This window comes from Tamandua tetradactyla, chromosome 5 (genome assembly GCF_023851605.1).
Source record: "Tamandua tetradactyla isolate mTamTet1 chromosome 5, mTamTet1.pri, whole genome shotgun sequence".
In the NCBI taxonomy this organism is placed as follows: domain Eukaryota; kingdom Metazoa; phylum Chordata; class Mammalia; order Pilosa; family Myrmecophagidae; genus Tamandua; species Tamandua tetradactyla.
Genome location: NC_135331.1, coordinates 59,791,803 through 59,808,870, shown reverse-complemented (window position 1 = coordinate 59,808,870; position 17,068 = coordinate 59,791,803).

Below are 17,068 nucleotides of genomic sequence, written 5' to 3'. Positions count from 1 at the left end.
AATATAATAAAACAGGAAAATGTTTGAAAATGTTTCCCTTTCTTCCTCCCTTCCTTCCTTCCATCCTTCCTTCCTTCTCTGTCTTTCCTTCCCTTCCTCCCTTTCAAAAAAAAAAAAAAAAAAAAAAAAAAAAAAAGTGTTTCCTGTAAACCAATTCCAGAAACTCACACTTAAGTTTATTAGCCAAACAACACTTAGCTTAGGTGCTAAGCTTTCAAAGAAAGAAGGGAAGAATAGAAATTTGGGGGTAGCTAGGAGTGCCTATATATCTAAATAAAAATGTATATCCAGATTCAAATAATATACATTTTTGAATTTTAAAGAATTTTTAAATAATTCTTTAAAATTATTGCTATTTTCACAAATTGCTTCCTCTCTTATAAAACATCTAATAAAATAATGTGATTTAACATTTTTGATATATTGAATAACTGTTCTTTAATGTTTATGTGCAATAATTTTTAAAAACATTAATGAACAATGGCAAACTTATAAACAGTGAGTTCAGGCATAGACATGTTCTCTACTAACTAATTAAAATAAATGAAATATCTGTAGGGACCGTATTTTGTAATCTTTCAATATGAGTTATCCAGCCAATTCTTGATACCTATGGGCATAAATTAATTTCAATCCCAGACAATTTTTAACCTGCCCTTCCATCTGGTTTCTAATAAACAGAGGGAGACACATTTAGAAAGCCTTTAAAATAAGCATGAAACATGACAAATCACCATGACAAATAACACTGATGAATGGGACACTAAATATTTTCATACTGAATTAGAGTTAATTTACTTTTTCTTTCCTTCAGTAAATACTTACTTTGACCCAATTAGGTATTAGCCTAGGCAAAGCACAGCATTACCCTAAAGAAATATATTACTGAGAATCTATTACTCCATTTAGCATTTTAAAGTATGTTCAATAAAATTAAATATTCTATGCTAATCAAGGTAAAAAGGAGTACCTTACTTTTTAAAAAAAATATTTTATCTTATTTATTAGAAAGTCATCTGTGAACTGTCAACTCTAGGCTTAGTATAAAACTTGTGATGATGTAAGGAGGCTCAAGCAGAGCATAAGTCATAATCTATGGTCCAGTCCAAAAGGAAGAAGAAATACAGTGATAAGATAGAATATACTTCCTTCACAGGCGAGATGTAAAAAGGGATTTTCTTCACAAACATTCTTTTCAGGTTGAGAGCAGTTTAAAGAAAATAATGGCCAAGAGTATCTTCACTTCCAAAGCTGACCTAGAGTAACTTTTCAATAGTTACAGGCAAATATTCTCGCCGGGAAAATCATAGACTGAAATAGCTAAATAATATTAACATAGATCTAACTGATACAACTCTGAATTCATGGGAATAGAGAAAATTTGGTTCCAGTGGTTCCATCATGTCAAAATGAAAAGGTTGAAAGCATGGTTCAAATTTCTGAGTGAGTTGGAATTTTGCTATGATGAAATAAGTAGTAAAACATCTTATAATTGTATTAAATCAAGAAAGGAAAGTTTAATATCTCATACCACCATCAAGTGATAAACCTTCTAAACAGTGGTATATTTTCCTTAACCATAAAATAGCCTATAGGAAAAGAATTCTTAGGAAAATCCATCTTATACAGAAGATAACCATCATTAAGGTAACATAAAGAAAAATAAAATAGATTCGGTCATTAATATTCTTACATGAAATATAAGAACCCCTGAGGAGTTGGGGAAAATATGTCATAAGATCTTCTTGGAGAATTAATTTTGCTTTCTGAATTAAAAATGTTCTTAATTTTTAAAACATTTTTATTCCCAGCACTATTACCATGCTCCAATCAAGTCCACATTCACTGAGTTTCTAATGGGTCAACAGATTCTTCAGTTGATATCATTTGTTTGACCAACTAGTGCTACTCCACAAAGATTATGATTTTAAGATTTCTTATTAAGTCAACAGGGACTTTTAAAAGGCTGTTACTATTTTATTATGATAGATACTCTCTCCTAATATATATAAAATATGATATATAAGATTCCTATTTGAACACTTCAATTAATGATGACTTGGAAGTCACTTTGCCTCATGGGGAGTTAAGGAAAATCACCAAGACATAAACACTTGGTGTGATTATTTGCCTAGTTAATTTAGTGTTAATCATTCAAAATCATTAATATTTTGATTTTTGTTTTAAAAGGAAATGGATTAGTGATTGAAAACAAAAAACTTTTAGATATCACAAATCCATATCAATGAATCCTTTATTCTAATGATTGCCATAACACTTGAAATTATTAAATTGTCAAACATGACACTATGTCACAAGACTGCAACAATAGGCTTTTGTGTATGATAAAATTTCCCCTCACAATTACAAGTGTAGCAGTGATAAGTAGCACTGATTATGAAAACATAGGATGCATTTAGAGGTTTATTTTTAAATGAGCCTTATAACTCTGTACTTCACTGACTCTAAGTCCTGTTGTTTCTTTCAGGGGAAAGGACAAAAGATAAACACATAAACTATTATTTTGCAGGAACATTTAAGCAGGTTCTATTTCCATATCTGCTGTTTAAAAAGGCATATTGTAAGATTAGGGCAATAAAAATGAAGTGACAAAATAACTGGATGAAAAATTTAATAGATTTAATGAAATCACATTAATCTCTGATAAAAACATATGTAGTACATTAATCAGGGTTCTCAAGGGGAACAGAACTGAGAGGAGATACACATACATAATGTAAGTATTATGGGATTTTTAATAGAAATTGGCTCATGTTCTGTGGAGATGCGTAAGCCCAAATTTCAATATAAAGCAGGCCACAAGATTGGAACTCCAATGGATGTTTTTAATGAATTACTCAGGAGAAGCTGGCTGGCTAAAGCAGAGAAAGAAATTCTGCCTTTTGACAGCTAAAATCATTGCTTACCCTACTAAGGACTTCGAGTGATAGGATGAGAGTTCTTTGATGGTTAAAGGCAATTTTCTCAGTTGATTACATCTGCAATCAATGTATTTATTATTTAAATCTATGAAATGTCCTCATTGTAATAATCAGACAAGTGTTTATTTGACTAAACACTTGGGCATTATAACATGGCCAACTTGCACTGAACTGTCTCAGGTAGGGAAGTTAAGTATACTTTGGTAGCTTGCTAATACAGGAAGTAATTTGCAACTTTATGTGGTATAATAGCAATACCTATATAGTAGTTAGGAGCTTTTATGTACCCCAAAAAAAACCATGTTCCTTTAATCCATTCTTGTGGGTGTAGACCTATTGTAGGCACAGACCTATTGAGGGTGGGACATTTTGGTTACATTATTTCAATTGAGAAGTGACTCACCCCAATTCAAGGTGGGTTTTAATCCTTTACTGGAGCTCTTAGGAGAAGATAAAAATCAGAAAAGCTGGAAAAGGATGGCGGGAGAGAGAGAGAAGCATGCATAAAAGCAAGAAAGACCCACAGAAACTGAGAGAGAGGGAGAGCCACTGAAACCAGAACCCAAGAGAGAAGGACCAGCAGACATTGCTATGTGCCTTTCTATGTGATGAAGGAACCCCATATACCTGCAGCCTTTTCTCAGAGAAGGTATCTTCCTCTTGATGCCTTAATTTGAACATTTTCATGGCCTTAGAACTGTAAATTTGTAAACTAATAAATTCCATTCTAAAAGCCAACTCATTTCTGGTGCATTTCATTCCAGCAGCTTCAGCACCTGGAATAGATTTTGATACCAGAGAATTAGGGAACACAAGATGCTAATGCCAAAAAATGCTGGAATGCTTTTAAAAATGGATAAGGGGAAGGTTCTGGAAGAATTGTGTAGAGCTTTACAGGAAAGGCCTAGAAATCTGAATGCTCAAAGTAGTTTTGATGAGGACTTAGAAATCATGAATGTATCATTACAAACTGGAAAAAGGGTCATGTTTGTGTTAAAGTGGCAGAAAATTTAGCAAAACTGAGTACTGGTATTGGATGGAAGGGAGAATTTGAAAGTCATGAGTGGGAAAATTTAGCTGAAGAGATTTCCAAATTAAATGTGAAAAGTGCAGCCTGGGTTCTTGTGCTGATTGAAATCCTTGCACTGATTGAAATGGTTATGTACCCCAGAAAAGCTGTACCTCTTTCCTAATCAAAAGTTGTCGGGTCAGACCTATTGGTTACTGGGGAAACTTTGACTGGATTGTTCCATGCAGATTTAACACACAAAGTTGTGAGCATGACCTTTTGATTAGATTACTTCCAAAGAGATGTGACACACCCAATTGTGAGTCTGGCCTTTTGGTCAGATGGAAATAAGACTCCATCCATTCAAGGTGAGCCTTGATTAGTTTACTAGAGTCCCTTAAAAGCGGAAACATTTTGGAGGAAGCTCACATGTTTGGAGAACAGTTGGAGACAGCTGACAGACACGCAGACAAAGTGAACAGATGCCAAGATATGGAAGTAGGAGATGCAGAGCCCAGCAGATATCACCATGTGCATTCCCATGATGTGCTTAGCAGGCCAGAAGCCAGAGTTGTGTCCCAGAGAACCTAAGTGAAGGCCCATAGACGCTTAGAGTGGAAACCACTGGCATGAAAGACTGGAAGCAAAAGAGCCAGGAATAAGGACCAGCAAATGCCAGCCACATGCCTTCCCATATGTCAAACCTTGCCCTTTCTTTAGTCAAGGAATCTTTCTCTGGATGCCTTAGTTTTGATATTTTTATGGCTTTAGAATTGTAAACTGGTAACTTAATAAATTATCGTTTTAAAAACCATCCCATTTTTGCTGTATTGCATTCTGGTAGCATTTACCCAATCAAAACCTTTCCCCTTGCAACTTATTACAACATGCAAGAAGAAAGGGATAAGCTGAGAACTGAATACTTGGGTACAAAGAAACCAGAAATTGATAGCTTGGAAAATTTAGAGTTTTTGGAAAATGATTCCCCGGAGAATAGTGCCCCATGTAAAAATTTAATCAAATGTGGAACCAGTCAGGTATTTCAGGAAAGCCAGGATTAGAAATGCAGTTATACAGGAAGAATTTGTGGAAAGTTCTCTTGTCTGACAGTTGGGACCCCTGTATGTTACATGTAAAACTGACGAGTTTGTCACAAGATTTATATGAATGGAACCACTGATGGCATGAACTAAAAAGGCAGATTAAATGAGGAATGACTTCAAAGGCAGAACCATGGAGCCGAGGGTTGAAGCTAAGATACCTAGGCCTGGAGAAAGGATTCATCGATGCATGTGGAAAGGGTATATTTTCCCTGGAGTTTAAAAAGGGTGAATTGACCAGGAGGATTGTTACTACCTCAAGGCTCTCAGATGCCTGGAGAATTGAGGGGAGCTTGGTCACCCCCTTGCTCAGGAAGCATGTTGTTGCTCCAGGTTTTAGAATGGGTGGAGCACATTCCCCAGGGACTATAGAGAACCTGGCTACCATCCCACTGTTCAAAAGGAATGGGACCCAAGCCCCAGACATGGTAGAGAGTCTGACTTCCCAGATGCTACAGGAAAGTTGGCCAAGAGCATGTCAGTCTCTCCAAAGCCTGGAGATGTTAGAACACTCATCCAAATGTTTGGAGAGAGCTTGGCCACAGAGTAAGACCCTGGAGAGGATGGGACTACTACTTTTTCAAGCCTGAAGACAAAGTGTCAGTTTATAGCTTACTCTTGGACCTTAAATTCTAATGAAGTTTGGCCTGCAGGTTTTCGAAACTATTTGGGAACTTTGACTCCTGTTATCTTTCCAATCTCTCCCCATGGAAATGGAAACATTTATCCTATGACTGTCCTTCCTTTGTGTGTTGAAAGCAGATAAATTGTTCTAAAATTTACAGGTTCACAGCCAGAGGAGAATTTTGTCTTAGGACAGACCATATTTGTAAATTATTTTGATGAGACTTTGTACTTAATATTGCTGCTGGAATGATTTAAGGCTTTTGTGATATTGTAATAGGATGAATGTTTTTTGCATATGGAAAGAACATGTCTTTTTGCAGCCCAAAAGGTGAAGTGTGGTAGTTTGGAGCTGTTATGTACCCCAAAAAAGGCCATGTTCTTTTTATCCATTCTTGTGCATGTAGACTTATTGTGGGTGGGACATTTTGATTAAGCTGTTTCAGTTCAGAAGTGATCCACTTAACACAAGGTACGTCTTCCTCCATCACTGGCATTGTTTATGAAAGGAGGAAAGACAGAGCATCAGGAGAGCACAGAGAGAGAGAAATGCCCAGAGAAGCAAGGAGGACCCATAGGAGCTGAGAGAGAGAAAGAGAGAGTGAGAGAGCCACTGAAACCAGAACCCAGGACAGAAGGACCAGCAGACATTGTCATTGCCTTCCCATGTGACAGGGGAACTCCGATGTCGGCAGCCTTTCCTCAAAAATTGTATCCTCCTCCTGATGCCTTGATCTGGACATTTTCATGGCCTTAGAACTGTAAATTTTTAATTAATAATCCCCATTGTGAAGCTCACCTCATTTCTGGTATATTTCATTCTAGCAACTTTAGCAAACCAAAACAACTTCCTTGATACGTACTAGGATAAAAAATAATTGTATAAACTTTGGAATAAATCATGATGGTTCAGAGAAATTTCTCCTTTGCCATATTCCCAAGGGATATGTGTTTTCCTTGAGTTAAGAAGAGAGAGAACCTAATGAAAAATTCAAGCTATTTTAAAATCTCAATATAAATGATATGAAAATGTAGTTTATTTTCAAACAGTAACAGTACCTATTTTATTTGTTTAAAGAAGAGAAAGGAGACTTCTCTGAGTGGCAAGAACTTAGAAAACTTTTTGAGAAAATATATAGACGCATGGTTGTTGAAAAAGGCTGTTTTAGTGGCTTATAGGCTTAGCTTACAGACATACACTCCCACTCACCAGAAGTTTGCCATCTGCCATTCTGAATGCACAGTTTGGTGACTGTATTTAAGGTACAGGAATTAAGATTACTATTTTTGGTTTGTTCTTATCAAATCTGTAGACGGAAAACAAAACTCATGCGATCTGGATGGGTAGAGCTGTTGGAATAGCAAAGTGAAGATTAGGCTCTGGGCTCCAAATCTAAGAATAGGAGTAGAGGTAAAACACAAAACAAATTTTAGGCAAGGTAAATATCTCAGGAAAGTGAAAAAGACAGAAAATGCACATAAAATAATTTGAAGAGTTATGAGTAGACCAGAACTAATACAGAAGGTCACTTTTAAAGCAGTAGCAAGAGAAAGGAAGGAGTTAATAAAAGTACTCTGGTGGTAATCAGTGGGATATTTGAAAGCTAGGAGTTTGAACTTTAGTGCAGACAATCATACTGTAACTCAATGATGTTAAGATTTATGAGGATTTTTCTGGTAAATGTCAAATGACTTTATGGAATAGGGAAGACTGATTTGAAGGCAATTTCAGCATTTCGTGAGCAATATGGAAGGAGATAAGAACTACTGTTCACGTCATGATGTTGAAATTTACACAAAACGCAATAAACAGTATAATCAGCATTTTATAAATTTCATTTTGTTGTGTGAATAATATATTTTGGAAAGGTAAAATTGGAGGCAAGGACACAATTGGGAGACTGCTGCTTGATTCAGATAACTAATCATATTGGAGAGACGATGAAGATTCCACAAATACTTCAGAGTTGGATTCGTAAGTGTTCAATAACTAATTTGAAAATGAACCTGCTGAGGGAGAATGTGGGTTTAAGTGAAGGTACTGGTTTTCTGGTTCGACAATGAAAACAGAGTGTCATTATATGATACAACAAGAAATTAGCAGAGGACGCTTTACAATGAGGAATAGGGTAGTAAGTGATGAGTTCAGTTTTCAACAAATCTGTTCTGTGGTTTCTCCAGGTCATTTGGATGGAAGTTAGATGACCAATTACTATGTTAAAAATTTGGATCTGAAGCTAGCAAATATTTACCATTTTCAGAGTTTGGGAGGGAATGTTAAGAAGACTCTGCATGTACAGGGAAGAAAAAATGGAGTGAAATCAGAGAAGTGTAGTGTTTAAGAAAATAAAGAAAGGAGAATCATAAAACTCCAGAGCCAGCAAGGAAATTTCACACAGCTTAGTACAGTCATTTTAATTTAAATATTTCAGTTATAATGTGTATTTAAAATGTACTGGTTTTCTTAAAATTTGATAGAATTAATTTTTCAGCTATGTTAGCAAGAGATGAAGTGTTTGTTTTTACTCATAAATCACAGAATAAAATGCAGTACAGATACTAACTCTCTGTTGACTTAATTTAACCGGGTGGCAGAATATGACATAATATATTCTCTGTGAGAGACTCCATGTATAGATCTGACATTGAAACGAGTGTGTACTCAACCAGTTTCCAGTGTAGTTCTCTGTTGAACACAAAGAGTTTGCACGTACGGTCATCTAAACATTTAGATAAAATGATGGCTTTAGCTGGTCTTCAGCTTCTACACCTCAGGGTGCATATGCATGCTGTCCATCAGCAAGGAAATCATGCAGTGAGACAAAGAAAGAGAAGCGTAAAGATTAAGGCAAAATATATCAGCTTGCTTCAAGATGAAATAGTCTTACCAGTCTTTGAATTTGTTGTGACCTGAATAACCTTACAACCACTTAGAAAAATTAAAATGTGGGTAAAAGAATTTTTTGGCAATATCTTTGCTCATATCTCATGAAAGAACCAGGTTGTAAATTGCTCAGACAATTTTATATGTAAAGATGTCAATAGAAAATATTGCCAATTTACCTACTTAATATCAATATAATGAACTAGGGTAGACAAATGTAGAGCAACCAAATTTGCTATGATCTACTCATAAATGTTCTGTGAAGAAGCATTTCAACATTTCCTTGTAAGCTCTAATTCTTTTTCATTTAAAATAATCATGGAATTCTATGGAAAACATAGTATTTATCTTCAGCATTATTTTTTAAATGAGGTGAACTTTCACCCTCATTTTATGAATGTGTTAGGTACCTTGAACACAAATAAGAATAAATAAATCACTTCTGCCTTGATAAAAACACAATTATAAATACACATACACATGCATATACCCTTCTGTGTATGTGTGTGTTTTAAGAATTAAGATTCATGGAAATCCATAAACTTGATAATTTAAAACTCATTCTAGTTAATGACATACCACTACTGCATGATATTTTAGTTGATATAGATTTTAAGTTCAACTGTCTACATGTATCAGGCAGATAACACAACTGAATAAAATTAGGCAGTGTGGACCTATTATGAAAAGCAAAGCAGATGCCATAAAAAGATGGCTTCATCCACTTTGCTCTGCAAAAACATGGGGTAAAGTTGTCCTAAATCATCTGATTTTTAAAATAATCATCTGGAAATCAATATTTTAAATAGACAATTCATTGTAATCTATGATTTCGTATATATATATATGTTTCTGTGTGCATACATTTGTAGATTTTCTCATCCCACAACCTCCTACTCGACAACATCAAATAAGGCAATTATTAAGAATATAAACAAACTTATTTGAAATATATAATTAGGCATCCTGTATACTTGCTTGGATTATTTCAGAAAGGAAAAAATGTTGAAATTCTGCAAGAGCATTTTAAGTGTCTTGAGAAATGCAAATTTATTCCATTCATATTCTGAAATTTAAGTTTCAAAATATGCTATTTTTTCCAAATGTAGATTAATGCTGTGAAATAAGTAAAAATGTGTCTCTTATTCATGTCATTGTACATTGAAAAAAGTTTTTGAAAATGTAATAAAATATTATAAATTGAACAATAATGCACTAAAAATAATACAAGAGGACTTTTCTCTTCCAATAATATTTATACATTTTAATGTTTAAACAATAGTATCTCATTGCAAAAAAAATAGGAAATATTGATAAATAGGTAAATTTTAAAATGTAGAATATGCCAGAGGCATAATTGTTATTTTGAATTCCCTTCTCTCATTTTTATTTGAGTGCATTTAGCAAAATAGAAAAATTATGATAACTTTGAGTTTATAGTTTTGTGATGTTTTGTTATTACTGTAATAGTATTGGCATGGAGCTGTATATACCCCAGAAAACCATAGTCTTAAACTTAATTCATTCCAATAGGTGTGATTGTAAGTAAGAATATTTGATAATGTCATTTCAGTCAAGTTGTGGCCCAAATCAATCAGGATAGGTTTTAATTCTATTACTGAGGTCCTTTTTAAGGAGGGTGAATTTCAGAGTGAAAAAGACACAGGGGAAGTGCTCAGAAGCGGAACATCAATTGAACCTATAAGGGAAGGAAGAGACCAAGAGAGGCAACAGCGTGCATTGCAGTGTGAGAGAGGATCCCAAGACCAAAGTTCATCAACAACCAACACCAGAATAGCACAGTCTTTGGGGAGAAGTCACCACCTTGATGATATATTGATTTGGACTTTTCCAAGCCTCAAAAACATGAGCAAATGAAATTCTCATTACTTAAACCAACCCATTGCATGGCATTTGCTTTGGCATCCAAGAAACTAAAACATATTTTGGTACCAAGAGTGGGGTGCTGCTATTGCAAATATCAAAAAAAAAAAAATGGGTAAATGGCTTTGGAATTGGTCATGGGTAGAGGTTGATGAATTGTGAGATGCTTAATAAAAAAGTCTAGATTTCATTGAAGACACTGTTGGTAGACATATGGAGGCTAAAGACATTTCCAATGAGACCTTAGAATGAAATGACAAATGTATTATTGGAAACTAAAGAAAAGGCAATCCTTGTTTGAAAGTGCAGAAAATTTAGCTAAATTGAGTTCTGAATCTGGAGGGAAGGCAGAATTTGAAATCATTGAATTTGGATATTTAGCTGAGTAGATTTCCAAGTTAAGTGTGGAAAGTGGAGCCTATTTTTTTTCCTTATAGCTTATAGTGAAATAAGAGAGGAAAGGGATAGGCTGAACTTCTGGACCAAAAAAACAAACAAACAAAAAAAACAAAAAAAAAAAACAACCCCAGAAATTGGTAGTTTGGAAGATTATAATTCTATCCAGATAGTTTGGTCTGAGACAAGGGGCAGAAGTGGTTCTATCATGGATCTCAGGTGAGCTTCCAGAGAGTGAAATAATAGGGCTCCATGTGAGGGTTTATCTGAACATGGATCTAGTCAGCCATTCCAGTGGAAGTCAGAATTGGAAATGCAGTTACGGAGGAAGGTTTTGCGGAAAGTTCTTTCATCTGATGGTTTAGATCCCTGAGAACTGCGCACAAAACCAACAAAATTTGTATGAGCAGAGCCCCTGACCACCCGAATGAAAAGACTAGGAAAGGATTGGGCTGAAGGAAGAATGACTTCAAGGGCAAAAGACCATGGAAGTTAATGTCTGGATCCATGAGATCTCCTTGAACCAAGAAATCAGACCAGCCAGAGAGTGCTACAATCTTTCAGGGAGAAAGCATCACCTTGATGATGACTTGATTTTGACATTTCCTAGCAACAAAGTTTCCCCTGTTTAAACCAACCCATTTGATGATATTGCTTTCAGCAGCTCAGAAAACTAAAACAGTAATACAACAATGTTTCCTACATTAAACATTCTTTGAAATTTGCTTTATATTGGCCATATAATATTCCATCATACATTTTATGATTATTTATTAAACAAAATTCCTAGGATTAAATATGTGTGTAAATTTTTATATTATGAATTTTTTAATGAGCAACCTTATTCAGCAATATTTCTTGGCCTTCTTAGGATAATATTCTAAGGAAAATAATTTTTATTTTTTTATAAAAACCACACAAACGTATTTATAGCCAGAATACTTTCAATCATTCTATGAAAATTTCCCTTCAGCACAAACCTCCCAGCCATAAGTATTAATAATAAATAAAATTTTGTCAATTTAACTGATAAAAATCATATGGCATATCTATTCTTCATAGTTTCTAAGTTAATATGAGAATATTTTGGTGTGCTTTCTACCTGTTTGTATTTCTATTCAACTACCACAGGTCCTTTCATTACACTTATTCATTTTTTCTGATGGGGAGACAGTGACTGGCTATATATTTACAAGTCCTCAAGTATTAGGGTTAATGATTATTTCTTTATCATAGTTATTGCAATAATATCCCATTTTGCCATTCTAAAGTATTATTTATTGAATTAAAATATAGAAGGATTTAAAAGTCTAATAATCACAACACACTGTGCAAAATGGTGATATCAGCAACAAAAAACATAACAGATTTTACTATAGATAAGGTGTTAAGATTTCATTAAAATCATCCCTTCTTAACTTACTCTTAACTCTGATTGAATTTGTCTTGTTGTAAATGCTTTATGTCAAAATATGTCTTGATATTGTCCTAATTTATGTTACTGATGCATAATTCAGTATTAAATTGAATCATAATATGAATAACCCATTAATGTTTAAATATAAGAATTTAAAATGGTCTTTACTCTCATGTAGAGAAGGAGAGACTGATTTTAGAACTGAAAAGCTTCTTTAACTGGTCCCAGAGGAATTAACATACAATTGGTTAGTGAAAGAATGCAATTGTGTTGTACAACTATCTTCTTATGATTGCAGATTTACAGTTGGGTATTTTCAGCAGTTGGGAGGTGAAGGGGGAAGTAACTGATGCAGTGCAACGTTAAGTATGAGCATAGCATAGATTAGAGTTATAAATGGAAGACTTTTCTATATATTTTTCAAATGTGTGTTGTAATCGTTCAGAATAAAATAATGTACTACTGAAATATTTTTTGTTGAATAATTTATGAAATATAGTGAAGAACAACTTAAATTTACACTGCTTTATACAGTTTGACCCTTGCCCCTCATGGCACTTTTAAAATATTTTGCAAGATAGCTGAATAATTAAATAATTAGGATAGAGTATAACTACACAAGAATGGGGGATATTTTGGAAAAGAAAGGTTAAGTAATTCAGTAATTACCATTCTACTTCCATTTGTGTATTGTGAGCAAATTGTTGTTTATATAAATAATCCAAGTTGCTTTTCTATTAATCTAAGCAATAATGTTTGTTTAATCTAATTTTGAAATACAAAAACACAATACATTTTAGTACTTTATTCAACTGTGAAATATATTTGTTTTAATTTATTCAGTAGATTTTATTTAAAACCCATCAGCTGCATTAACAATATAACAATAAAGATTCAAGCAATTTGAGGACATTCCTGTCTTTTCTACAGCATTTATCTCTATCTATAGAGCAGTAGAGGAGAAATTATCAATAATAGAATAAAGGATGAATCACCAAAAAATCATTGCACAAAAAAGTATTTTTATAATTGCTTAATTATAAAAAATTGAAACCAATATAATCATCAATGATGCCCTAATAGGGTGATTTAACTTAACATTGAGTTATAGAGAGATACTGGAATAATGCAAGGATAAATTGGAACTAAGGAAATGTTAATTGGGGTCTAAGAAGAATTAAAAGTAAAAAATATCAGAAAAATTTGCCAATGTTATTTACATGCAGCACTCCTGATAAACCTAATTCAAGCTGATTTGTGGAAGAACTAAACATTTAGCAGCAGAATTTATTATAATGGGTTGAAGTTAAAATTTCAGAAATGTTTCTTGGGAGAGAATGAAATTAACACATGATACCTGACACATAATAGGAGAAAAGTTAAGACTGAAAATAAGTGCGAGAAATGCAAATCAAAACTTCATCTGCTCCTGGTAGATGTTTATTGAATGTCAGATTTAAAATAGCTACTCAAAGCTAAGATATTTTAATCAATTAATCATTACCTAATTTGATATTCGTATCTTGCCAGTTACAAATTAAGCACCTGTATATAGTCTTAAAGGTTAATAAATTCACATGAATGCAGTTACAATGCTAGTATTTATAAAGTTCTAAGTTAATTAAATGGCACAATGAATACTTCACTGCATACATTTAAATGAACTTTGCAATGTATTATGAATCTTTTGTATTTTCCCATTATTTAAAAAATGTCCGTTTCCTCTGAACATATATGCAGGTTAAGCATTTGAAGCAATAACACTGACTTTGGGAATCAGAAATTGAAATTAGAAGTTCATCTACATCTAATGTAAAAATCAAAAGTTGTGCTGGAAAAATACTCAGGTAGCAAGAAAATTGAAATAAAATTTGAAATGCATTACTGTCTTCATTTAAATTTCCATACTGAAGGACAATGAGCCTGGGTTTGCATAAATATGTAATTTAAGTGTTTACTTGCAATTCTCAAACATAACATTATCAATATCCTAGAAATAACAAAGGCCACATGAATTTAGCAAGAAAAAGGGCTTTATGCACAAACTATTAAATAGGTGGCAGGGAAACAAATACAAATTACCTAAATGCAATTTGAAAGGAGATATACAGGAAATAGGTACCAGAACTCGAACATTTATTGAGTATCTATTATATTCCAGAAATTTGCTAAATATTTTTACATTGCTTAATTCTCCCAAATATCCTGGCAGGTAATTTTAGCCTCATTGTTCAAAAAATAAACAGAGAAATACATATTTGTTTGATGAGTTAAAGTAATGAATTATGATTATCTTTTTTTACAGGTGAGGAAACTGAAACAGATTAACACATTTTCTAAGATTGTGCATCTAGTTGATGATAAAAAAGTGATCAATCATAAATTTATTAGATTCCAAACTTCCATTTTTACAATTACATTGTAAAATGTAATTTTATTGAATCTTACTATAAGAGAAGTCAAATTATCCCCAAATCAAGATTTTTTTTTTTCATTTTGCCTCTTAGTTTGGAAAGAGATTCAATTTAAATACTGAAAATGACAGAAACAAGGTCCATGAGGAAACCAGTGCCTGGTTTGACACTAAGTAACCTAACTTACCATCTGGAACAAATACTACATAATCATGCCCAAGTAAATATGAATCTAAAGATCTACCTAAACAACACTGACCCATTGATTCATTGTGTCTCAATGCTTAACATATCTGTGTCTTTTTGAACTTCAACATTTTCCTCTGACTTGAAATATGATATTCAATCTACCTTTATGAAATAGGTGTAAATCATACTGATTTCCCAAAACAAATGTTGCCTAACTTTCAGATACTATATATAGCTAATTACATTTACTAAGGAAATTAAAGTTGCCAAGAGCAGGTTCATTTACCAGGAGAGTGCTGAGATATCAGTGTTTCCATGAAAAGTTTCACTGAGGCACTATCACGTTTCCACCTGTTTCAGGTCGGAGAGAGAAATTGTTCATGAACAGTGTTTTCATTTGCTAGTGCTGCCAGGATGCAATACACCAGAGATCAGCTGGCTTTTATAAAGGGAATTTATTTAGGTTACAAATTTGCAGTTTTTCAGAGAAAGGCATCTGGCTTTCCTCTGGCTTTGTCTGTCACATGGGAAGGCACACAGCGACATCTACTGTTCTTCTCTCCCAGCTTCTAGGGTCAAATAACTTTCCCCAGGGCAGATCCTTTCTGTCCAAACTTCTGGTTCTGAGCTCTAAACTGAGTAGTGCTGGACTGCTGAGCTCCGCAGAGATGTGATGAGCCGTTACTGACTTCTCCTCACTCGTTGCAAAAAGCATTCCCCTTAGCCATCCATAGATGGGACCAGCCATAGATGAAATTCAGATGCTGATGATTTAAGTCCACAGCAACAGAGCAATTGGGCACCATCACCAGGCAAAGCTGAGACCTGACCTAACTATTACAGTCAGTTTTTATGTTTTTCCAATTTCATGGTCAAATATATATATGTCTATCAGTTCGGATTCAGTTTCTATTTCTCATAAACTAGCTTTGGCTTATTTCCTTACATATTTAGGTTGTTTATACACCTGTAATTGTGAGCTATCTGTCCATGAGTTTGCAATATCTAATAATACTGCTTACACATTTACTCTTTGACCCAGTAAGCCCCATCTGCAATTTATAGCTTACTTCTAAAAATATCATAACACCTTCATGCATACATACATGCATATGTATATTTAGTCACAGTCATATGTTCATACATACAAATACAAAAGGTTTCTTCATTGAAATTTTACTTTTAATGGAAAAATTTGGAAATATGGGAACAAAACGGGATTTCCTTTCTCATCACTCCTATTCAACTTTGTACAAAAAGTCCTAGCAACTGCAATAAGACAAAAAAGAGAAGAAATAAAAGGTATATGGTTTGGAAAGGAAGAAATAAAATGGCCTTAATTGACAGATGACGTGATTATATACATAGAAAATACTCCCAAATGGGCAATAAAATGCCTGGAAAAAGCATAGCAGTGTTATAGGATTAATGTTAATGTAGAAAAGTCAAACGCTTTTCTATATACCAGCAATGAAAAATTGGAAATTGAAACAAAAAAAAAATCACTTACAATAGCACTTCAGACAAATATAAATATAATAAAATATGTTCATCTATATGTAAAAACCACAAAGTAGTCTAAGCAAATGGAGAGATACTTTGATCATGGATTAGCAGGATTCAATATTTTTAAAATGTCAGTTCTTCCTAACTTAATCTATAGATTAATATCAATCTCAAACAAAACCTTGGCAAGCTGTTTTGCAGATATTGACCAACTAATTCTAGAGTTTATTTGGAAAGACCAAGGACCCAGAAGAGACAACACAATATTGAAGAAGAATAACAAATTTGGAAGATTCACATGACAACAATGATTTCAACTCTTACTATAAAGCTACAATATTCCAAGCAATGTGGGAGTGATGTAAAGATAATGCAGATTCACATGGAACAGAATGCAGAGTCAAGAAATATACTTCAACAAACATAGCCAGCTGACTTTTGACAAAGAAGCAAAGGCAGATCAATGAAGAAAGAATGGTCTTTCCCATAAAAGGCACTAGAAAAATTAGAGGTCCATATGCAAGAAATCGAACTTAAATACAGTCATAAGTTTCACCCAAACTGCAGACATATGAGTCACAGACAGCAACACAGGGCTTAGATAATTTCCAGGAAGGTAGTCACAAGCCAGGGCTCCCCTTTACTGAGTTCTAAAGGGGATGCTGCTATGCAGTGTAGGATAGAACTACAATACTTCTCTCCA